The sequence below is a fragment of the Meleagris gallopavo genome, chromosome 16 (genome assembly GCF_905368555.1).
Source record: "Meleagris gallopavo chromosome 16, MGAL_WU_HG_1.1, whole genome shotgun sequence".
NCBI lineage: Eukaryota > Metazoa > Chordata > Aves > Galliformes > Phasianidae > Meleagris > Meleagris gallopavo.
The window spans coordinates 2,835,283-2,860,898 of NC_139419.1; the positions used below are offsets into that span (position 1 = coordinate 2,835,283).

Here is a 25,616-nt window from a genome sequence, read left to right on the forward strand (position 1 = left end):
CACTTAACACACTCCATCCATGCACCAGAAGGGCAGCACAGACAGGTCTGTGCTCTCAACAAAGTGAGGAGATGGTATCTGTTCATCCCATACAAAGAGTGGGTGTGAAGAACTCCTAACACAAGAGGACTCGGGAACTTGGGGCTAACTCACCACAGAACTGGGAAAACAAGGCACAGAGAGCCAAGGCCCTCGTTCCAGCTGAGTGTTTCCACCATCAGAGCAGTGCTCTTCATGCCTTATCACATACCTGGTGGTGACACTTCTCACACCACCTCAGGCCCTGTGGTGCCCAGGAACATGGGGGGGAAGCAGCACTGGACCTGCAGCCCACAGAAATGGGGCTTTGTGACCTTATTTCCATGGAGAGGAAGAGACGGATGGGCAGCAGGACCAAGAGTGAACATCATCCCACTGACAGCTTCAGCCTGAAGATATTTAGATGGGAACTGAAGGAGGGGGACCTCAAGTAGCAGCCCCAAGATATTTAACAGAGGGAACACCAAGTCTATCAGACCTACTCTTTCCAGCAACACGCTGCCATTTACAAAGCGGTTCCCACTGCAGGCAGCCCAACTCCTGGTGCTATTTGCCTTTCAGGGCTCTCCCCCCTCACACTCTCATAGCACGGCCAGGGCACTCCTTGCCCTCTTTTGCCTTTCAAGAGAGCAGATTCAAACGCAAAGTCTGTGGTGCTGTTTACAGTGGTTTGAAAAATGACACTCAGAGCTGCAGAGCAAGGCTGCACCAACACAGTGTCAGGCAGAGATCTCTCCTTGGCTCGAGCAGGGAGCACTTGCGATCTCACACTGCACCAGCACTGCAGAAACTCACAGGTAACAAAGAGACACAGAGCAGCAGGATCCAGCAGAGAAGGAAAACCCTACAAACTCAGGCTGCTGTTCCCTTCCCTGCTGAGACTGCTTTAACATGTGCAGCACCAGCCCATTTGTTTTGCTGGTTATTTACTCTTAAAATATCTCTCTGGCCTTTCTACAAAGTGCTGCCAAGAAGCTGCACTGCTTTGTCTTTCTGAGCTTCTTCAGTCTATTTATCCTTTCCTTTTAATACATGCACTCTTGGAAAATCATGCTCAGAAACTCAGTTCTAAAGCTCACCCTCATTTCCAGTGCTCTCCAGCCCTTCTGAGCGTGTCCGTCTGAAGCTACACTGAGACAGGCAAATCTCTTAAAAACCCTCTGTGATATGAAGGCTGTATTTGAGGGCTATGGTACAATGCATCTCATTTAACATTTCTGGGAGATCACTAATACATTTGCTATGCTACTCACACTTCTGGGCTAGGGGCAGTAGCTTTCTCTTTATTCCACACAGCACAGATCAAACTAGCACATTTCTCCCTACAGCTAAAATATTAGTGCTGCTGGTTTATATTACAGTAATGCCTAAAGAAACCAAGTGAGACAGGGATCCCAGTGAGCTAGGTACTGTGCAAACCCCAGGAGAGATTACCACTGAAAGCCCAACAACAGAGCATGAAGATGCAATACCCGAGGGGAGGAGGGGTACAGGAGCAGCCTCCTGTTCGAGGCCCCTTGGCATCACCGTGGCAGCAATGAACGGAGAACACAAACTCACAGATGACCCTCAGCCTCAAGACCATCCTGCTGCCTTACACAGCTGCACCAAGCACAGTGCTCCTTGAGTCTCTGCAAAAATTACTGACACCACAGTTTCAAACAAATGCAGGAAGCTTTCCATGGAAATGGTGTACAGTAGAGCTTCAGATGGAAGGGATCAGATGCACACGTACATAACGCCAGACAACAGAAGTGGCATTACAACTCCTAATGTTTAGAGTGTTCTTCCAAAGTTCTGAAGGTTGGGAGTGACTCAGGTTGCTCTGGGAAGAGTCGCAGCTGGAAACTGCTCAACAGAGAAGGCAGCAAAGCAGCATTACTATCACAGAAGGGTTTCACTTCCTTCAAATGCTAATACTGTTAAGAAACCTGAGACTGAAAAAAGCAAACATCCTCCTCCTCCTCGGATCCTTTTAGCTCTGGAAAAGATGTAGATAGCTGGTTTTCTTCGTCAAATGCCTTTTCACCCATAATACATTAAATCTTATTGATCGGAATTTCGTCCCTTCAGCTCTGCAATGGAAGCCTGGAAAATGGTGTCACAGGCACTGGGAGAGAATTAAAACATCTTTCTGCTTAGAATATTGTTTCTAATCTAGGAGGCAGAACAGACAGTGGCATTTGAAAGGCATCATGAAGAAGGGACTCTGCCAAGCACAAGGCTCTTTGAGCAGGAATTGGAAATCCCAAAGCGACTGCCCAAGAGCAGCTCCAGCTGCTGCTGCCATGCTAAACCAGCACAGACAAGGAGTGAGGTAAAAAAACATCTCACAATACACTGTAATACATGCTGAGTTTTTCCAAGAGGTGTGAAATGCATACTCCAAGTGTGGCCTGAACATCAGAATCATCCAAATGCACTTATGATCAAGATGGCTGCATATAGAAGCATAAGACATTTTAGGGATGGAACCAAAATAAGATCTGTAAGCAAACTCCTTGGTGGGATACAAGAGTAAAGCACTGCCCTTTCCCTGGCTCATTCAGAAATACCTCAGTAGGTTGTTCTGCTCATTGCACATCGTGGCCAGAGAGCAAAAATAACTACTGCTGGTTTCCCAGCACAGCCCACCCTTCACCCCTCTTTTTCACAATATTTAAAAATTTGGCAATTGTAGAGACGCTGAAGAGTAAATAACTCCAACTAGAGAGAACTGTTGGCATTCATTGATTCTTCTTTCAAGGAATAACAACAAGCCAGTAATTCAGATTTGTCAGAAAAATGTACACAGAGTTTCCATTTAGAAGGAAGCAATAAATATCTTGATTGATTGCAACCAAGCCTGGTTGACACTAGGCAGTACAGTGAATTATTCATTCCTGGGAAGTAAGATGCTAAAGATGCTAACTAGCTGATTTGGTGCTTAAGGCAGCAAAAGCATTTCCATGCTCTCAGAAGAGCACTGGACATTTCACAAAGATGATTTGTTGACTCCACATGTTAATGTCCTACATTTTGTGAATCATGTTGCTTTGCACCCAAGACATGCCCTGGGCACACACACACAAAAACCCTCACACTCCTAACCCTGAGAAGCACCATCCCACCACTTCTGATCATACAGACATCACGTGAGACAGACACAGCAGACGTACCACACAAGCACTGCCTTAATGCAGCATGCTCCAGGCACACCTTGGGACATGGAACAAAAATTCTCTAAGATCAGGGCTACTAATAAACTTTCTGACAAAAAAAAAAAAAACAACTACGGGAAAAAAGGGTTTGCAACAGGGTCAATTTGCCATCTAGAACAGACATACAAAGCCAAGTCAGATGGTACTGCTCTTCCTCCTGCTTCCTTCTCCCAGTTCAGAAAAAAACAATACCTTGAAAAGATAATTGTGCAGATGCTGTGTGTCATTTTTTAAACTTATATTATCAGCGAACAGTCAGTATGTTGGTGTACCTGTTAGAATTATCGCACAAAAACTTCCCCGGTAATCTTCCCATTAGGGAAGAGTCAGTCAAGTGACAAAACAATGAATGAAGACAGGATTGCTTTAATCTCTGGAAAACAGAAACTTTTCCCTTAGAAGAGTAGTTGTTTAGAAGAACAATGAGAGCTGCCAGTGACAGCATCTTGAAAAGGGCTGAGCTTCATCTGGCATCTCTCCTTGTGACTGCTTGAGAACTGCACGGTCCCAATTCAGGGATGTCTTTTCTCAAGGAGCTATAAAAGCTTTCACTTTCACAGGCTCACAAGTACTTCGTTCTTACCTAAAACCACACTGACTACTTTTCATTTGATGAAACATTCAGTGCTTAACAATTTCGTTTAGGATCTATTCATCTCCTGCAGATATTCCTCATCAGAAGGAAGAACTGCTGGCCAAGGCAATAGCCTGCATCACTGAGAGTATGTTCATCTAACATCACTAATGAGATTAAAGAAGTTCATACATCCCAAGGAGGCAATGACTGTCACTGACAGCAAGCACTATCAAGGATTATCAACTGCCTTCCCACTCTACTCTCAAAGGCTCCTCCTGTTTATTGCACTAGCAAGCAAAAACCCATAGACAAGGCTGACATGCAGCTAAGTGCCTTATTTTTTCATAGCTCTGATGTCTATCAACCTTCAAAGATTGGGCTTTCTGAGCAGCACAATAAGTTCTGTTGCAGCATATGGACAGCTGAGTTTAATCGCTGTGCGCCTGCAATGCAACAGCTTGTGCTTGCCCCTGCTGAGAAAAGGCTGTCGGTTGGAAGCTCTTCCAGGGAAGGACCATTTCTTCCTTTGCACAGCTCTCACACAGAACAAGTGCCACCCAAATACCAGCAACGCACACTGCTGCTTTCTCAGCTCAGGCATTTCTTTCCATTCCATCTCCTTAAAGAAAGTTTTCTATATTGCTGGACTGGGAGGCATTATTCTATATCATGGAACTTAAATAGAAACAGTTTAAGGAGATTAGTAGATTCTATCAGCTTTAAAGGAATGATGGGTCAATAGTTACCTTGGAAGAACATCCCAAATAATGACTGTATCTATCTGCAGGAGATAGATGAGAAAGTTTCTTAAGCACAGATACAATGTGTAAATAAGAAATTGGAAGGGCGGTGGGAAGGGAGTGCTTCAAAAGCAGCCAAGTAGGAAGGCACCTGCTTCTATCTGCAGCCTCTCCAAGGCAGGTAACAGCACACAGGCATGGAAGCCTTCCCCACGGCTTCAGGTCTCTGTACAGCAGTACTGCTCTTCAGAAAACACGTGGCATTTGTGAGTAAGCAGCTACACATGTACACAGGAGCTCTGCAAACAGGTAATAAATACTGAATTATCAAGGTAGAGAAGTCACAAATCATTACAAGTCTTTGTTCAACATATTTATTTTGTAGCTGATGAGTATCGGTCATTTATATCCAGAATCATTTGTCATTAGTCCTGCATCAATACCCCTCAGAAATCCTACTCTAACATGGAGAATAAAAACAAAACAAACCAGGAAAAAAAAAAAAAAACAGCAGGAAGGCAGAATTGGGATTTACCACCTGACAGACACATGCAAATCCCCCGCACTCACAGCTCCTGTTGCAGTAGAGTATCACAGAGAGTCAGCCTGGCTACACAGGTGAGCACCTTCACCTGGCCTACCTTTACTTTTACCAGTTTCGTTTTAGAAAGAAATATTAGAAATAAGATTCATTTTGATGCTCAGCTCCCTTGAACAAATACACGAGGCACTGCTCCACACAGCACAAGGCAGTCTCAGAAAGCTTAATCCTTCCTGGGGAAATGCCATTTTAATGGAAATTGTTTCTTGGCTTTGCTCTTCCAGTTTCTTTGCTCAGGCTTGTTGAAGCGATTAGAGCAAAACCCAAAACAAACCTCATCCCAAGGCAGTCCCTGTGTGCCCGGCACGAGGCACAGCACACAGCCCAGCCCCACATCCCTCTGCCACAGAAGGTAAATACAGCAAGGGACCTCTACAGAGCATGGAACAGGAGCTGCATTAACAAACGTGAATTGCAAAGATGAGAAAGAGCAAGCTTACAAATAAGCAACCGCCACCACCTGCTCCTCATTCCTCTGCCAGAACGCATGCACTTGAAATCAAACAGCTGAAAACAAGCAGAAGGTGCTGGGTGTTGAGGCAGGACTCACCAGTTGCCACCAGATCACATGCTGGTACCCTACACCTTCTTTCCCACATTTTTCCCTATCATCTTTGTGTATATATCAGCAGCACGCATCCCTGACATTCAGGCAGCAGAAATTAATATGGGCAGCCACTGCAGCTCCACTCCTGCTCCTTTTTTCCCCAAACATGAAGGTCGATCTTCTGCTCCAACTACGTGACCTCTGGTCTGCACACTGCGGGTCAGGCAGCCCTTCTGCTGCGGCCTCCTGTGCACCCACATTAGCCATTTCCAGAACAGCAGAGGTAAGGATGATCTCTGTGATACTGTTATGTCTCTCTATCCCCAGTAGCTGCTGTAGTTCCCACCAGCACATCGGCTTTCAGATCGCTACTCTCACATGCAATGCCACGGATAATTATCCTGCTCTTTTTCCAACCCCTTCCTCACTCCATCAATACCACCACCTCCAACACCTGGATGAACTGCTTCTTCCCCAGAGATCCTTCTCAACCATTTTCCTTTTCCTTCCACATCTGATTTGCCACACACGTACTCATTGATATTCCTCCCTACGGCCTTCTTTTACTGCAGCAACTACAGAAAATTAGCAATGAGACAGAGAGGAAGTTGAGTAAAGATATATTGCAGACAAAAAGCTCTAATCACACTGCTCTAACACCAGACCATATCTTTTGCTACATCATGCAACATCTCGGGCACTGGTGCAACACAAGTAGTAGAATAAATTGTCTCACCCGTGCTGCTGAAGCCTTTCAGGTAGAGTTTTAAGGAGATTTTTTTCTATACCACTTCCAAATGCAATATCCCCTGGAGGATGCAAGCCTATAATTTGCATTGAGTAAGGGCATTCAGAGGTCTGGGACACAAATAAATGCAATGGGAACATCGGGAAGTTGGGACAGCAAGACAAGGAATGACACAAAGTTGGGATAATTGAGAAGAAAAATACATTCAAGCATTCACTGTCCCTTTCAATTGCAGCTCATCCCTTTATTGAAATTGAAGAAAATCACAGTCTGCTGAAGGACAGCTTGTTACCACCCAGAGCTCTGAATTTCAGGATTTCTACTCTGCCTTTTCAAACCAAAGATTTCTGTCTTTCCAGAAAACAAAGTTCATAAGAAGTTGCTGTTAGTTACACTCTGGTAGTGTGCAGAGACCTGTGATGGTTCAAAACCTCTGATAAAGGCAAAGGGAAAAGAATCAACATTGATTTAGAAAACAGTCTCAAAGAGATTATAGCTTCCACTTTAAAATTCCTTTTTCCAGAGATAAGAATTAACTCTAGAGTAAGAAATGCTGGTTCTCGTAGATTTGACTTTCAAAAAAGAAAAAAAAAAAATTGTCAACTTCCCCATATGAATGAAGTCACCTCCAGTTAAGAATACTGCTGAGAAATGCTAGACCAAAACCCATTTTTCCAGAGAAGCATGAAGTTAAAAAGTAGTTGACTACTTCGCTCTGTTTTCTTATTGTGCATGCAATGTGCACAGATACTGTACAAATAAACCAAAAAGATGGAAGATATCGGAATCGAGGGGTTTTTGTAGCAATGACTCCAATACAGACACCCAACCAAAGCTTTCCCTCCCAGCAATGCTCTGTAGATTGCAATTTAATGTCTCAGTAATTCTGTGTTTCTTTGTAAAGCTCTACTTTGGAATAAATTGAGACGGGATTGCAAGGGGAGATTGCAGAGGAGAAAAGCATCACAAATCCCTGTGCTAGTGTGGGATCCTTGCTCCTCAAACGGGAGGAAAGAGAGTGAAATAAGGTTGCAGAGGCTCCTCTATGAAGACTTGAGGTCCTTTGAAAAGAAAGAAAAACTGCAGAATAATATTTTCTAGTTAGTATACGTAACTATGAAAAAGCAAAACCCCAAAAGTGTTTTTCAGATGCTATCTTACATAAAGAGAAAATGAAAATAGCGATGTAAGAAGCAATCACCTTCCTGATCTGATGTGGGACACATCAAAAGTTCAGCTAAGCATATACAAGCCAAAGAAATAAGTGACAGGCAGAGCTGCCACTCACACAGCTTGTTTGTCCATCAGGTTGGCTGCTGCAGCGATGGCATTAACAGCAACACCACAACTTCCCAAAGGCCTCAAGCAGTCCAGCACCATTTGATCCTGTAATTTAGTGCATATACAAGTACTGTTGCATGTCCTTGCATGCATTCTCAGACCTGACAGGCTACGAGGCAGCTTCAGTGCCTTTTGGTAGCGGGCGCAGGGCAGCTAGCACTTTCATTAGCAACTTCCCTGCCTCGAGCTGGGAGCTGCTCTGCTTCGAGAGCAAGCCAAGTTCCCTTCCACATCATACAGCAGCTCTGACAGACGCAAGCAGGTTGGAGGATTCATTTCTGACAGTCTCTGAGCAGCCGGTCAGTGCCTGAGTGGGTTTTACAGCAAACGTGCTCCAGGTTAAACAAGCTCCACTGCAGCCTCACACCGTGAGATGCTACTGCCTCCCAGCCTCCTTCTGCTTTGGCCAAGTAGAAGATAAAAATGAAGAAAACAAAATGTGTCCCTGCAACACATCAAGTGGAAGAAAAGCTAGAGAAAAATTGGCATTTCTATTTCTTCTTCCTTCTTCCTCTCCTCCCCCCCCATAGCCACAGTCTTCTGTTTGTCTTGACAAAAGCTGACCTTCCCCCGCACCAACATGACATCTAACCAGAGAACACCTCTCCACTAATAGAGAATTCTGTAGAGGGAGAAGTGAGAGAGCAAGTAGGGAGCTTCCATTGTATCAAAAAAAAGAAAATTATGTATATACATGTAAGTACACCTCTTAATTATCCATGCCGCTACCTACATTATTCACCAGAAAGAGTCACTGCAGTTTCCGTTAAACGTGTTGAATATGCAGAACCCTCATTTGTTTGCTCTGCCCTCTCTCTCTCTCTCTCTCTCTCAATTAAGAGACAGGAGTTTCTAAAAAACCTGGATATCAATTTAGAGGGTACATTCACTGCCCCTCCTCAGGGCAGATGTTAGCTTTTCTTTCTCTTCTCACCATCTGGTCAGGTTACCTTCTTTATTTAAGCTGTAAGAACACCGATGAGCAGAGCTCTTTTCCTCTTCTCCAAGAGTGTGGGACATGTCTCTGTCTCCTTCCTCCTAACCCTATGGTAGGAACTGCCTTGTGGTCCCTACCCAGCCCCCAAAAGGATCTTGGTCCTCATGTAAAAGGGAACTGCTTCGTGTCCTTCTGTTCCTTGCACATTAGAAGTTTCTACAGGACTGGGATTAACAAACATTAGAGAGGTCCCAGCCAGTGAGAACAGAGTGGTTGCAGAGCAGCTTGCTGTGCATACAAAGAAAGCCTCGACTGGAAGAGTCAGCAATGCAAGGAGAATTAAAAAGCACAGTTAAATAACCCTAAATCCTCATGCATATTTATAGACTACATCACATCAAAACTAAATCAATACTCCACACTAGTTACATATGGCCTGAGAAAGGAAGAGCTGGTAACTTGTTTTTGTTTTACCCATTGTACTGATGAGGCCTGGAAAGTCCCCAAAGGTGAATAAATTCATAGGCCTTTGAGGGGAATTTCAAACTAGACTTCATTGCAGGAAAGAATTTCAATGCAGAGGGTGAGGAGGAGCAGAGAGGAGATGCAGTGTCCACATGGTGCAGATAGCACAAGGGACCCAGCTTAGAGCAATGCCTGAGAGTAAAACCAGTTTGCAGCCTTCTGCTCCCATAACAGAGAGGGAACCTTTCCTGACACAAGGAAAGGTGTTTTGATTTATGCTGCACCTTTAAAGTACTATTAGCTACATCCCCTGGCATTACATCCCAAACATTGTGCAACTGTCCACATGGGGGACATACATCAGTACAACCATATGCTTCAATACACTGCCTTGGCTTCCACTGGGGGGAAAAAAGATTCCTAGCTGCCAGCAAGGCTTCAACTGCTATTCATCCGTTTCTTAAATGCAGTTTGAACCAAAGATACAGTAAAAGGTTTAGAAATGTAACACTGGAATCAGTGGTCCATTAGCAAAATGACTGTCGACTTGCTAAACCTGACTTGCATCAATTCATCTCCAACACATCTTCCTTATTCAAACTCAGATTGCTATAAAGCTGAGCCAAAACAAAATTTAACTCCACCTTGAAATAAATTTGGTAAACACAAAACCATGCAGATATCAGTACATGCCTTAAGGGTCTGAAATGCATCTGTGATGTCCCTCATTTGGTTTTATTCCACCAGTTGTACTTCACCACACTAACGGACTGACAAATAGCAAGCACATTTTGCACTGAGACGTGGAGGGGCAATGATTTCAAGCTATACTGCCAAGTCTTCTCAGAGTTATGACTGCTAGGTCAACCTATAAACTGTTAACATCCTACAAAAACCTCATTCAAAACACAGTACTTCCTGCTATTCAGAATTCAGGCTTGGATTCTATCATCACTTTCCCCACCATCAACATGAATCATAACATTTTTATGAAAGAAAATTGTGACTTGAGGAAATTACAGCTTTCTGGTGTTTTTGGTTTGTTTTTTTTTCCCCCCTGGTGGGAAACCAGTTCTTCAGCCTTTGGGTAAAAAGTCACCAAGGCAGAGAGTGCAGTTCAGCCCCACACAAGAAGCCACCACAACATGCTCTGGCACAACTACTTATTTCCATTCCATTAAGCTGCACATACCCACAGATGGCCTTTGATGTGTGTGGGATTTATCAACAGAAACCAAGGAGCTCCTTCCCACAATAGAATAATGAACAGTGAATGAGCACCTCAGAATTTATCTACCCAAGCCATTAATAACCGGCCTCAAGAAAAGTCATAAAGAATACAAATGCATGAATTTATACACTCTACCCTCCAGCAGGTCAACAGCCAACAACAAAAAAAAGATCGAGAGATAAAGGAAAAGTGTATTTGATGTTGGTGATTTCTGAAGAAAAAAAGATTGTCTTCTCTAATAGGTGTGAAAGGAGTACAAATCTCTGCCATCTCCTTGCTTAACAGAGCTCAAAAACGTTTACATTTCACTTGAGAGGAAATATCTGTTTCCATTATTTCAGTCCCCTCAATCACTTCTTCACTACTTTGTTCTCCAACTCAGAACTCCGCATCAGATGAATTCTCTTACTGATGTTTGCAAATTACTAATCACCCATTGGCAGTATTGATCCACGCATTTCACACTTACTATAGTCAGAATGAGATGGCACTGGCTGATGGATAGGTTGTGAAGACTGAGAAATGCCATTAAGCAGCTTGCCTCATAGAGATCTAATATAGCAGAAGTTATCTGCTGCCTCATTCACTTTTTGTGAAGCTTCCAGAATGCAACAAACTGAATCCCCTTAACTCCTAAGACAGGACTGATACATAACTCCATTAAAGGATCAGAAAGAGCAGGTAACACAATTTCATGGAAAACAGGTCTTGTCAAATACACTTGAAGAGATTTCAAGTCTAAGTAATTAAGATAACTGTGTTGACATAACAGAATGGGAATTCTATAAAATATTTGCCTCAGTATCAAAATCACATTTTCTTTTAGAAGTAGTACAAGGCAAAATACGACTACAGCAGTTTCCAAATGGACCGTGAGCTGATGAACTAACAATGACATTTTCAAGTTATTTCCAATAAGAATTGCTTTTCACCAGTAGTATGCAGCGCACATTCTCTAGGATATATAAGAAAATAAACTCTTGGCAAAATAAGTAGATAACAGAGGCAGAATCATAGGAAACAACAAAACCACAAACACAGCTTAGAAAACTGACTGTTCCCAGCATCATGAGACGTCCCAAAGCACAGGATGCAGCCTCAGGTACACAACACGGAGGGCACTTTCTGGAAGGCAGTGCTGTGAGAAGGGTCCTTGGCCTTGCTCAACAACCAATGGCTACATCCAACTTAACGCTGCGGGGCTAGCAAGAATCTTTAGGTAGCAATGAAGAAAACTGAGTAGGACCAGAGACACAACACTGCCTATGAATACAGCACTGATGAGCCCACTGGAGTGATCATGTGTACAGGAGAGGTGGGCACGCATAAGAGGTTTGTTGAAAAAAAAAAAAATCAAGGAAATTCCCACAAATAAGACATGATCTGAAAAATGCCTTCCCATGAGAAACGAATAGAAATCAGACTATTTACTACAGAGAGGGCTGAAGCAATTTGATCAGGTCTCTATTGGATATCTAACGCTAAGTTGTTCTTCAATCTAGGAAAAAAAAGGCAAAGCAAGAACCCAACAGCTCACGTTGAAACCAGTGAAGGGGAAGTAATGTAAATTTTAATAGAAGTGGCTAATCAGGTAAACCAATACACTGTCTGTTGCTTAATATCTTCAAACCAATATTTGGTACCTTATTGAAAACAGACTGTTGAACAACCACAAGTTACTGGATAAGTTTCTGCAAGTATTTTCCGCATTACACAGAGAATCAGAATGAGTACTTTTCGGCCATAAACCTCTTAATTAACCTCATTCCACTTCCTCCAGTTCAAAAAAATAAAGTTATCCATTGCTTTCATCCATTCTCTCATATTATCAATTCCCCCGCTTAATTTCTAAGCCTCCAGACAATTCCGTAACTTCAGCATTTATTCCTCTTAGACATAACAAGAACCTAGATGTTATCACTGACAGTTTAATCTTTTTTCAAGGAGAGTTTTAATTTGTAGAGAAGTTATATTAGAATCGGTGCCTCTAAATATAAAAATACTTCCAAATCGATGTTCATTTTAATATTTCAGCATAGCAGAGCCACTCAGGCTCTCAGGTGATGGAGAAGAAGAATGACACTTAAGATTCAGCCACTGAAATTGTGCTTTTTTCCCCTGAAGGAAATGTCATTATGACTGTGAAAAAGACAACTTGAACAGATGCATGCTGATCCATAAAGGTGTAATCCAGCTTACTGAAACAGTGCAGTTTCAGAAAAAGGTAACTTGGTCATTAGAGTGGAAAATAATCTGGGAATGGAAACAGGTTTGTCACATGCCACCTTGCTTAGCCTTAAATCAGCACATCTATTTATTTCCTCTTAACACAATCTTGAATTGGTTACAGAAAACACAAACTTCTGCCCTCTCAACCCTTCTAGAAGGCAGCCTCATGGCCTGTCTTGCTATTCTTAGCAAAGAGGCAATGTTAGCAATGGGCTAATAGGGCTCAATTTTGCTGTGACAAAGTCCTACTTCTGCCCAACAACTGTCTGTGACTTGGCCTGTCAAGGACTATTCATGTGTCCAAATTTACACAAGTACTGTTACTCATGGGAGTAAAGTTAGTTTAAGTGCTTCTACTTTGGAAGATAGAGAAGAGAGAAACAAATGGACTGAGATGAGAAGGCTCAAGAATTAAACAAAAATCTCCATATACAACTTTTAACCACGCATGTCTCTCCCAACCACATGCACAGAATGTTTATTTTACAGGGATATGTACACACGTTCCTCTCCTGCTGACAGAGCTTTAATATACTGTTTCTCACGCTTCCACCTCCCATCCCGCTGCCAGTCACCTATCTATCTTCCACAGCTGCTCTCTAAAGACATCATCCATCATCTAGTTTTGTTGCACTGTGCATCTTTAGAGACACTGAGACACCTGAAGGATTCCAGAGCAGGAGCAGAACTGGCAAGCAGACAGCTTGAACAAACTTAATTTACTCCTGTAGTCTCAGATTATTTTTGTTGCATGCACTTGTCACAGTAACAATAATATGATCGTGGCTCTTCATGTCCATCAAGCAGAGATTAAATGGATAAATAATGTTTCTGCCCTCAAAAGCACTCTGAACAGCATGAGCTCACACATGAGAAAGCCAACTTTGGCAGCCAGCTACAAAGTGGTCCTTTGTCATAGATAAACCCAATCCACTAATCTCTACTCTTCCCCCAGCTGCTTCCTACCCAGTGCCAGTGATTCCAACTGACATTAAAAATAACTTACAGGAGACCATAACATGGTTGCCTCTCTTTGGGAAAAAGAAAAAACCCTAATTTGTGTATTACCACAGAACATACCTGCTTCCTCTGCATTCGTAACAAGCACATCCACACTGAACTAACACTGATTTTTAAATCCTGTGTTTTGAACACTGCTTCCTACAAGCAAGATCTCAGCTGCTGAGTTCCTAAACCCTTGGGAAAGAGCAGTACCTAGAAGAAAAAAGTGCCAACGTGGCAGTGAACCAAGGCTGCTTAAAAACTGATTGTTGGTCTGATTGCTGTAGCACACTGCAGGGGATCTGCGAAATTCAGCCCAAGCAGCTCTCTCCCAACACACCCCAAGAACTGCAGCAGGAAGCGAGCAGGAGGGACAGAAAGCAGAGGAAAAGGATGGAGGTTGTTTCAGTTCAAAGCATGAGTGAAGTGAACTGAGAAAGCCTCTCTGTGGGGCTGCTCTGCTGCAAGACATCAGCAGATCCCCTCCCAAGGTGAGCAAGAGAAACAGCGTGAGGTAAAGGAAGATATTCCAGGCTCCACTTAAACAGCTCCATCCATTGCAGTCACATCTACCAAAACCACTTGAAATATCCATTTATCACCTCCCTACTTTAAAACGAATCAATACCACTGCAGGATGGCAACTCTGTGCAAGTGAAAAACAAGATGGCCTGGAGCCCTTGGAAATTCTCCCTGTTCTTTACCAGCTCGATACCAACTCTGCCATGTCTGCATCACGTACAGCAGTGCTGTAGCACTGCCCTGAACAGCACAGCAGCAGCAGCTCCTCTGCTTCCAGCAGTTCCACAAGCCTCGAGCTGTGAGTAGAGAAAGAGCCCCCTCTGCTTGCATCTCCACAGTCAGGAAAAGCACTTGTACAGAGCCTAAGTGCTTAATGAAAGGAAAGCACTCCTTTGCCAAAGGAGTACATGGGGGCCTGTTAGGAACATTGTAAACCCAGGAGTATGTTTGTTAAGAAAGCATTATTAAAGAGGAGAGTGCCCACTTGAGAAACAGAGGAAGGTACAGTCTCCAGGTGCACACACAGAGCTCCAGCAGTGATCAGCATCATGTAACACACAGTCATCGGGTGGCTAAAAGATAAAGCTCAAAGAGAGCCAGGCTCCACGGGCTCACACAGTGCTATCCAACTCTCCAGACAGTTCCAGTGTTGGGCAAGGAAAGCCAGGAAGGAAGTTAACTCACCATGGAGAGTCACAAAGCGAGGGATGGAAGGCAGCTCAAGTCCAACCACAGAAAGGAAAGATGAGGAACAGTTCCTGTGCTCTCTTGACCCTGTGACTTTTTCCAGATGTGCAATACCTATAGTAGGTGACACAGGGGTTGAAGTGCCAAAACCTATTTGAATTTTGTCACTACAAGATCCCATACTGCTGCTGCTTCTGGAGTAGATCCACCCACTGGGAATTAAGTCTCCTGGCACAGAATAGTTATTAAATAATTCTGCCCTATTCCTCATCCATAATCTTCTACTAACACACGTATTAAAAAAAAAAAGCTGAGGAACCACAAACATTAAGACAAACCACTCTGTATTAAGTTTTACCAACCTCACATATAAATCAGCATGTACAGACTGGTAGTCCATTACATACTATTCATTTATTACATTCATCCTCTGCCTTTTGCAGCAATGTGTAGTCTGTTACAGGTTCACAAACAGCTCCAAAAGACGACTGCTGTAGATTTCACTTAACTCCTTATCTATCTGCTTTAAATGGATTAAATGACTGTGTCATTAAAATGCTTGAAGTAAGACTTTGATCATAAACTTCTCATCATTTTACAGTTATTAATCTGATCCCTAATTAATGTTATTCTTCCATATTTTTGTCTTCTGTTACCAGCCCAGCTCCTTGATCCCAACACAGCTGCTTTGTAAGCCACCCCACTGCATCCTAACAGCCCTCAGTTGAATCTGCTGATTGCCCAACCCAAAGGAACGGATGAAGTGAAGGAATTTCATCTGAGGAGGGGTCAGAAAGAGAGAAAATAATCCACAAAATACCAACCATGCAAAACACTTTTTACTTATTCACTGCACAGCTGCACGACTGCAATTCTTTTCCAATGTCCCTTTCTTGCAGGGAAGAGAACACCCAGGGCAAAAGGGGGAATTGGCAGTGCATTCTCTCATTCCTTGAAGAAAAAACTTTTGTTATTTACTCAGAAAAAGAGTGAGAGGGAAAGAAAGCACTATTGAGGTCAGTGAGGTTTCAGCCACAGAGCACTGCTGGGTTCTGTTGGCCGTAAGGAAGGACGTGCCAGGCAGAGGATGCCCCCGCACAGCCAGCAGACAAGAGCCACTAAGCACAGTGAGCAGAAAGCTGCTGTTGATCCTGGAAAAATACACGGGTCAAGTGAGAAGCAGCCAGTGAAAATGAAGACAATATCAAAGTGACCCGGTCTGTGAGATAATGGGGTTGCTACTAGTCAAGAACAAACGTACACCAGTCTGCAAGAGCTGGCACAGATGGCAGACCACAGAGTTCCACTGAAATAATCCTTCCCCATTTCAAGTTTTCCTCTAAACTCAAACTACAGTAACAGTGATTAAATGTGGTCCTAAATCCAGTCTTTGCATCAGTTTAGTCCAGACAGACCACAGGAACTTCCTAGAGGTTCACACAGGAGGGCTGCCTGGGAGACTCTCCAAGGATTGAAGTTGCACACAGCTGGGACCTCCTTCTGCTGTAGACGTTCATAATAGTCCTTTTTTAAAAGAACATGTATCAGGTCTTTTAAACACATTTTCTCTTTGAAAAAGATAACAGATTTTCTGAAAGACAGAGGACTACTTCAGTTGTTTTTTTGTGGTTTTTTTTTTTTTTTTGGAAAATCCATTTTCACCGGGCACAACAGAAAGAACAACTTAATAGTTCACATCTGGAAGGACTCCACAGTGAGAGTGGCTTTTGTCCTTCAGTAATCAGCATGAGGGAAACAAGATGGTCCTTCAGATGCCCAGTCACAGGAGAGCAGAAGTACCAAACAGCAGCACCAGAGAACAGCATGCCTGTGTCAGCTGTGAACTCTGCTGAAGTCACACGAAAGTGTTAAACTGAATGCTGAAAAACCACACATTTGATATGGAATAGGCCTATTATGTCAACTTGCATAGTCCTTGCCAATGCAGAACACTGATGTTAATCATCCTGCATTCTAATTATCTTACCATTATAGCAATTTCCCTGATGATCATCATTTTTTTCCCCCCCTTTTGCTGTTGTTCAGTGTTTTTCAATGATGCAGGCTGCATGGCTTGGATCACCTCTTCACCATCTGAGTGTTTCCAAAGAACATACCAAAGGCTGGGTTATTATCCCTCTCCATCATTCCCTTGGCTTACCAAGATGTTCTGAGTACTTTTAAACAAAAGGATGCGAAGAGGAGAACGCTGCTCTGCTTCTTTCACCTCCCATGGCTGTGCACTGAAATGAAGAGGCTGTGGAACCCTCCCAGACGTCAGTGCTAACCCCTCCTACACTGGACAGGCAACAGAGCATAGCAGCATTGACCACAATGCAACAGCAGGAAACAGCATCCTCACCGTGGCCCAGTTTGAGTAATACCGCCTTAGTAACTGCAGTAGAGCAAGAATGTCTTTATTTTCTTCTTCACATCAGAGAGAAACAGAGGTAAGACTTACTGAGTAGCTTCATTCCAACCCAAAGCGTGATGTACTTCCTGCAGCACATTTCACAGTGAGGAGAGAGAAGCCAAGACAAAGACAAGCTCCTCGAACCAAGGAAGCAATCAGTTCTTTCTGCCTCATCGACACCATGTACAAACAGCAACATTTTAATTAGTTTCCCCTATCTCTGACAGGCATTCTGGGTCACACAGAGAAACCACTGTTTACTTCCTACACTCACAAAATTCGGGAGCAAAGAAAAGAAGAGAGGGAAAAAAAGAAGAGCAGGAATCCAGTCCTCTCTTCCTTTTTACCCAAGCAATCCAATTACTTGCCAGACAGCATTAAAAAAATCCATTAGAGAAGAATATATTCTGTATTTGCTGTGGAAAACTTCTGGTGATCTTATCTACCTCTCAGTTCAAACTCAAAGCTCAATTGTTTTTTTTCCTGCCAGCACAAGGAGACTCCATGCAGCACTGAAATCTTTTCACATGGGGAGAGTCACATCCTTATGTAGAATTTACACAAGCAATTGAAGTTCATGGATAAACTGAAACAATATGAAGAAAGGCCATGGGTCAATCTACTGGATTCTCAGGGCTCTGAGTTAACTGCTCCAAGCAGCAAATTCAACATTATCTTCATCTGACTGCATCAAGAAATAAATACTTCAGAAGCAGCCTTGCCCAGTAACAAGTTTTCAAGCTATCAGTGCATGAATCGGTAGAAGGGCATCACCTCCAACATTCACACACATCTAAAGGGCTCAGTCTCTTTCTGATCCCCTGGAAGAGTGCAAGGAGCATTAAGGTAACCAGAATAGCCAAGGAGCTGAGGGAGCAGGGGATAAAAGTGAGGTGCTGGTGAATTGGCCAACAGCTCTGTTTTGTTGGACATTCAGTATTGTTTCCCCAAGATACTTGAGAGAACAGTCCGTGCAAAATCTGCAGATGCACACACAGGCCTGTTTTCTGAGTGCCAACAGGAGCATCGTACTCAGAAGACATCAGAGGTTCTGCGAAAGCAGATAAACCAGAAGCCATTGCACTTTCAATTCTCAAATTACTTGGTCCTAGAAATCAGTCTCTATGTGCCACCTCAGCATGGCCACTACACAGCAGGGAAACTGTTCTCCATGTTATACAACCCCTAATCCTTCCCACCATCCGTCTGGAAAGGACCAAAACAAAAGGTATATTGCCACCCTCCTCATCTGAGCTTCTGTCAGCCTTACAGCAAGAGTCTGACAATTGCTATGGCTGCAGCAGGCCCAGGAACCACCCCAGCCTACACCCTACGCCTCTTCTCATCCTGAGCAATTCCCTTCCTATCTGTTTAACCATCTTGATCCTCTCTGACTGCATTCTAATGCTTGTATGCAAATATATATACACCTATATATAATTAAATCCACTGATCTACTCACCACAGTTCTATCGATCATACCTCACAGATGTCTGATCATACTTTTCCTTGCACTCTGAGCCTGCAAGTGATCCCTGACTCCTAAGGAAATCACCATGAGGCTGGTAACTCCAGCAGTGTTGGATCTAGAGGGAAAGCAGTTCCACAGCTGAGCTCCCTCAGTGAGACCGCCCTGCCAAAAGCTCTTCACATCCCCTTCCTCATAAAGATGAGAAAATTTCTGTAATTACTACTGATTGCAAGCCTGGTAGCATCACACAGAAAGAAAGAATATATCCACTGGATGAAGACCAAAAATATACGAGAGGATCTCTGTGGAGACTACCCTTGCTGAGCAGCCTTCACATTGCTGATTTTTCAAGTTTTTCATCTTACCAGAGCCAGAATCACAATGAAGTCCTTTTTCAAAAGCAGTGTCTTTGTTTCAAAAGGTCACAACCTCGACCAAACATCTTCTGTTGTGTTTAACATGCACACTACATTTCAGGGAATTTTTATTTCATTTTAAATGCCCAGCCAAAAACGCAAAGAACAGGCACAGCTTCTGTATTATTTAAAGTATCTGAGGCTTAAGCATTGATCAGGGGAGGCAGCAGCCTTCCTGGTGTGCCAACCTCCATGCTTGGGTAAACACAGAAATGTGACAGATCACCTGGGAATCCTCCCACTGGTATCCAGCACAACAGGGCTTTATGGACAGCACCGCTCCTTTGCGGACTGTTGTCAAATTTCCCTTCTACTATCTGATAAAATTCTTTAGGGGAAACTCCTTTTCTTCATGCAGTTCTCTGCCTTCAGGCTCTGGACAGGCAGTAGGTCATTCTACTCAAAGGAAAGGGATGTAGGATATCTAAGATATCAACATCTCACATCCCAAATCCCCCTGGCAGAGACCACATAAAGAGAACACATCTCTCCAAATCACACCGTCCTTTCCATCACAAAGCATCTCCCCATTTTCTCTTGTTTATCTTAATGTCATTACTACTGCTTCCCACTCTTCACTGTGGCAGGAAACAGGCAGATTTTCTTCTCCCCACTGCAAAAAAAACAAAAAAGAAAAAAGAAAAAAAAATTGGCTGAACTCTGATTTCATTTCTTTTCCATAATCTAGGTAAGACATCCCGGCCTCTGTCTCTTGGAGACAGTGTTGAGTTTTCTGCATACCAAGTAGCAAAGGAAAAAATCCCATGCTGTAACCAGGGTCTCCTTATCAGATGAAGGAAACTGTTGAACAATATCACTGAAAAACTTGGACTTTGCACAGACCAGTGGCAAAATGCCAGACTGCAACAGAAGTGGCAACAGCAAGGACAGCATGAAAATGTAACCTATTGTTTTGTTTTCATCACAAATTCGGAAGTAATTAGGTCATCAAACAAAGGCTGAAATGATAAGTAATGAAAAGCTGAAAACCAAATACCGAGAGAGCTTTAACTTAAGAATATGGTGCTTAGTCATAGAAATCCAAGGACAAGCACAAAGCTTCAGCAAACAAACCTTCCCATGCATTATTTTCTCTATCTGGTTCAAAACGACATTGTTTTGTTCCTGTGACATCACAGCAGAATTCAAAGCAGCAGAAGAGCTATAGAAAATGAAGAACAACTGAAATCTAATTTGTGCCATCAAATGATTACACAGTAAAAGCAGAAACATAAAGGGACAGTCACTCTTGTTCCCAGAAACTTTACTTTTTCTTTGCTGCATGATAAGTAAGATTGGAGGAGCTAAGAACATGAAGTCTCTGTTTAGAACAGTTGTGTCTGTCTATCCAGTCTGGGTTTTCCCTTCACATCCTGATTCTGGAGAACCAGTGCAATGCTGTTCTCGCTGAAGAGTCACACGTAATTGCTGCTTACCAACATTTTATCATCTATTCTTGTGTGTTCTTGAGGAAGCATTTTATAAATAAAAACATACCTGCACATTTATTTATTTGTAGCTGAAATCACTCTTAGTCTTCTTACTATACAACACTAACAGAGCAGAGTCTCTATCATCATGCTTTCTGTCCATGACATCTGTACACGCACAGATCAACCCCAGAATTCTTGCTTTACTGACCCCCATCACACAACCAAGCTTTATACAAGTTTGAAAGCCTCAGCTTGTCCTGCAGTAACTGCTCAGAATACAAGGCTCATTTCAAACCAGCTTTCTCCTCCTGCAGCAGGACATGGCACCCTGCCATTTGCCTCCTGCACAACCCATGCAATCCAGCAGCAACCTCCTCCTTGGTATGGCAGCATCCTCATCTGCTTTTGTGCTCATCGCCACTCTAACATGGATGCTCTCTTGCAGAGCTTGTGCTGCACAAACACTGGCGCAGCAGCCTTTTCCAGAAAGCTGTTTTCCCTTCCCCAGCTCTCTCCCTGTGCTGCTGCTCAGGTAGCAATGCTCAGTGCAGGGACCTTTCCCCATTTCAGAGCTGTTCAAGAAGTCCAGTGCTTGCTCTTCCTCCCCTCTGCTCACCTAATGAGCCACGCAATGCCACACAACTGCTGGTATTTTCAGGGACGGTGTAGAAGCAGTACATTAATGAATTTATTATAGATTTGTGTTAAATGTATTATGCAAATGTTAATCAGTTTCTGCAGAACTTCAGGAAAGGTGCTGCATGAAATAAACAATATGGTGTTAGCTCTGGCAGTAAAATTCAGAGTTCCAGTTGTTTAATATTCAATGTGAGAATCACTAAAAACATTTTAAAGGGTACGCTGGTAAAATTTCCCTGCACAACTGTGAACCTGTGCACTCCTGGTCCCTGATGCGAACAGACATTAGCAAATCTGTACTGTGCATGTCCTTGTTTGATTAGACATCCACTTTGCACATCACATTTATCAGGGCCACTGAGGCCAACAAACAGCTCCTCCTTGAACTACTGCAACTTGCTGACATGCTTATGCTTCTCTGATCCCAAGGAACACTTCTAATTCCTATTAATTCTAATAACTACAATGAATTCAGAATTAGCACTCACAAATATTTGCGTAGCCTCAGCTAATTCAGTGCCACGTAGACCTCAAGGCTTGGAGCATAACTGGTGCTGCACTCCTACTGCTTCACACTGCTTCTACAATGACCTCCCATCTACATGCACAAGACCCAAGATGTTTTCTCCCATACAGCAGCACAAACTGCAGGCACACTGTAGAGGTTGTTCTTTTCCTAGGATCTATTTGGGCAGTGCTTTAGCACAGACCTCTAGCAGTCCACGGAGTCAAGCAGATTAACCACAGCTTAGCCTAACAAACTCAAGCAACGAATGTAGTGATGGCACAGCAAAGAGAGTTGTGCACCCACTAGCCAGCAGAGTAGACACTCAGTGGCACTGCAGTGCTGCTCTAACACATCAGTGCCTCACCACGCTGTTTCTCTTGCTACCCATGGTACCAGATGCTCTCAGTCTGGGCTGCACTCAGCCACCTGGCTCTGTGCACATTCCCAAATGCCTCCAGTGTTCCATGCAGGCATCCCAGACTCTGAGTTGTCACAAATGGATGCTCATGATGTCCAAGCTATAAGCTTACAGTGGACAGTGAGATGAGACATTTAAGTCACAGGGAGACTCTTGAAGGCATAAAGGTAGCTGCAAATGCCTGAAAATCTATTTGCTATGAGGCAAAGAATTATGAATGTAAATCCCTGTGCTGTTGGGTCAAAAAACTAGCACTAACCAAGGCAACAATGTTTACTACAGGTGTTTTTCCTGCCAGTGTTTTGAGCAAAGCTGCACTGACCGCAGAGTAGCACTGCAGGCAGATGCACGCCTTCTTACGTCAGTGAGGCCTTGGTGCAGTCTGTCAAGTTCAGAAGATAAACTGTAAAAGATGAGGTTAGTGCTGATAAAAATCCAGCAGGAATTTGTAGATAAGATCACAGCCTGCTCAGCACCCGCAGCCACTTCCACACAGTCCCATGAAACTCAGTGTTCTGGCTGAGCAGGACAGTACACTTACACTGCGACGGAATGCAGATCTGAACCTGCACCTCCTGCTTAGCTTAGCTGGCCTTCCTCCCACTGTGCCTCCTGCTGTATGTTCTCAGGTATTTGATCATTAAATCTTGCTGAAGCACACACAGATCTGTTCCTATGCCTTGCCAAAAGCAGTATTTGAAGGAAGAGCTGCAGCAGTGGTGCTGAGCTTGACCATCTGAGGTTTTCAATGCAGACAAGCTCTGCCTCAGAGGCTAATACAGTAAGCACCAAGATAACCCAAGAAGTTCCACGAGCATTTGAGAGGTCAATTAGGAAACCTTGAGAGACTGCGTGCCTTGAAGTTTTATAACAGTATAAATGATTCATTCATCATTCTTCACTGGTCACATAATGAACAGTTAGACTGCTAAATGACCTCAACTTTGCCTTCGGCTCTTAACTCCAAGCTAGTTACTGCCAGACCGCCAAATTCATAACTATTAAATTAGCCATTAATGCTTAAAGAGAAGAAATGCTCTCTGTTCATAGGAGATCACCCTGAGGAACCTGCTCAGAGCACAGCTCCCAGCACTGATTTGCAGTTCCCTCAACACAGGACCACAAGATCACACTGGATTCCCCAACACCTTCATTATCCATGGGCATTTGATTCCTGGAGGAAAGTTTAATACAGCAGAGAGCAGCCACTCGCTCTGCTTGCAGAGCATCCCCTGCTCACAGCCACTGGCCTGGGGGTACCAACACAACAGATCCACGCCAGCTTAGCAAGCCCAGAAGAACAGATTCCACAGACACTAAACGACCCTAAGCAGACCAACAGAACGGATTCTGCAGACACTCACCTCAATCTTCTTCAAAACAACTATATCCAATTCTCTTACTAAAAAGAAGTCTGCCTGCAAAACTTGCTTATTTCTTATCTTTAAGCCATTATAGCTACAAACACAAACAGCACTGAAGCAGAGAAGTGGTTTATTCTTCAATTTGTGTAAAAATAATCAATTCAAAGCCTGGAAGAAATTAAGATTTAATTTAACCAGATTAAGATCTTAAATCGTAAAATGGTCAATAACAATAGCAAAGGAATTAATAAAGTCACATTAGCATGAAAAAAAATACTCCCAAAGTACCTCTTGTGAAATACGTTTTTCTTGGCAACTCCTTTGTGGACACTAATGGACAATTTAGTCTCTTCTATTCCAACAGCAAAATTTAGTCTAAACAGCATCTTCTGACAGGGGAAAACTTTTCTGATGTGCGTTCCCATACAATATAGACCTAAGTAGGGCCAGCCCTAGAGATCTCATTTCCATAAGCAGCTTTAGCTGAGACTGGCTTTGGAGAGCTTTAAGTCACAGAGCAGCCCACCCTAACCCGTCCTGACACTGCACCCAAAGCTGCCCTGTATGCCAAACTCCCAGCACATAAGGGTTGAGGGGAGCCCAGCCAGCAGAGCCAGCACAGCAGTCTGGCCAGCTTATACAGTGCTGCAGTGCCCAGGTCAAATAAAGCAGCCTAAAATTACACTGCTGTGTGTCATACAAAAGCATTCCTCTTCTATATTAAAAAACACCATGTAAAAACCATATTCCCCTCCTGTTGTGTAGGGTGGTTTTTAGACAAACTCCTACTCATAACTGGCTAGTCAATTCCTTCCAAAGTACTTTGAGGTAATGGGCAAAATAAGTTATTCCAATATGTATTAATAACATTGCATTTTTATAACTTCTGATATTACATTATTGACCAGAGAAAGGCTAACGACACCAATTACCATGATTATAGGCATTGCTTTCAAAGTTGATCAGTGCAGAGCCCATACCAAACCAGGAGCCTTCCACACAACCAGAACACCCTCCTAGAGTCTCATGAAGTCTCCAACATCCTCTTCCAGTGACTGTTCAGATTTCTTTCACTTCCAGCATCCATAGGTGATGCCTCTTACTCAGAAATCAGCAAAAAAAGAAAGACTCCATACACAAAAGGGAGGAGGCTGCTAGCTTGGTTATCAGACTAAAGAAAATTTTCAGGCCCAAATACATCCCAGTGTAAAAAAAAAAAACACTCCTTGTTTTTGTGTGTGTGTTTTTTTTTTGTTTTAATTTACACAGATCCACTTATCAGACTCTAACTGGAGTTTCATTTTTCCACCAACCAGCTGTGAACTAATTACAAGGACTTCTAACTAGTCCTGCTCCCATACCAAGCATATGGTTCCAATTAAGTCAAACTGCAGCTGATTTTAATCAATCTTCCTTAAAGCAGTCAAACTTGAAGAATCTCTTCTCCTTCAGCTCGAAGAATAGAGGAGAGCAGGAAAAGCAGGAGAGTAGTATTTGCATAAGGAACACTTCACATCCGCTGGGTTGCCCGTGAACATGAGGCTCCAAGCAGTCAGAAATGCTAATTGAACACTCTTCACAAGTCTTTCCTCCCACTTCATTCGAAAAGCACTGATTTGATCTGTCCCTTTTGTTCCTGGCCAAGTTGCACGTGTCCACCAGCAACTTGAGAAAACCATCCAGATCATTTCCTACATTAACAAACCAAACCTCTTGCTTGAGGTATCAGCACATCCACCCACCATGGGCCAAGCAGTTAAAGCAGGTTTGTTTTCCCGGATTAAAGACTCAGCCTATTTTGCTTCATCAAAGGCAAGACAGTGGGGGAGAGGAGATAAAATTGAGTTAAACCTGCTCTTTTCACATGTTGTTTGAACCCTTCTGCTGAGCAACCGTTCAGACGTTTGTGCTCAGATAACATCCTGGGTGACTGGGGAGGCACCTCAGCAGGGTGTCATTTCCCTACAGCCCCAACCTTTCCTGTGCTTCTGTAATCTGAGGTTTTTATTAGCAGTAAAGACTTGTGCAGTGAGTAATATCCATGCTAAAGTCTTTATACCAGTGAAGGAAAATCAATGCAGCCCGGTG

The 25,616-nt window shown here is 43.2% G+C and overlaps 1 protein-coding gene across 2 annotated transcripts in view; it reads right to left on the minus strand.

Moving 5' to 3' along the window:
- MAD1L1 (mitotic arrest deficient 1 like 1) overlaps positions 1 to 25,616 on the minus strand; it is a 321,728-nt gene that overhangs the window by 116,861 nt on the left and 179,251 nt on the right. The gene's annotated exons all lie outside the window — the stretch shown is intronic.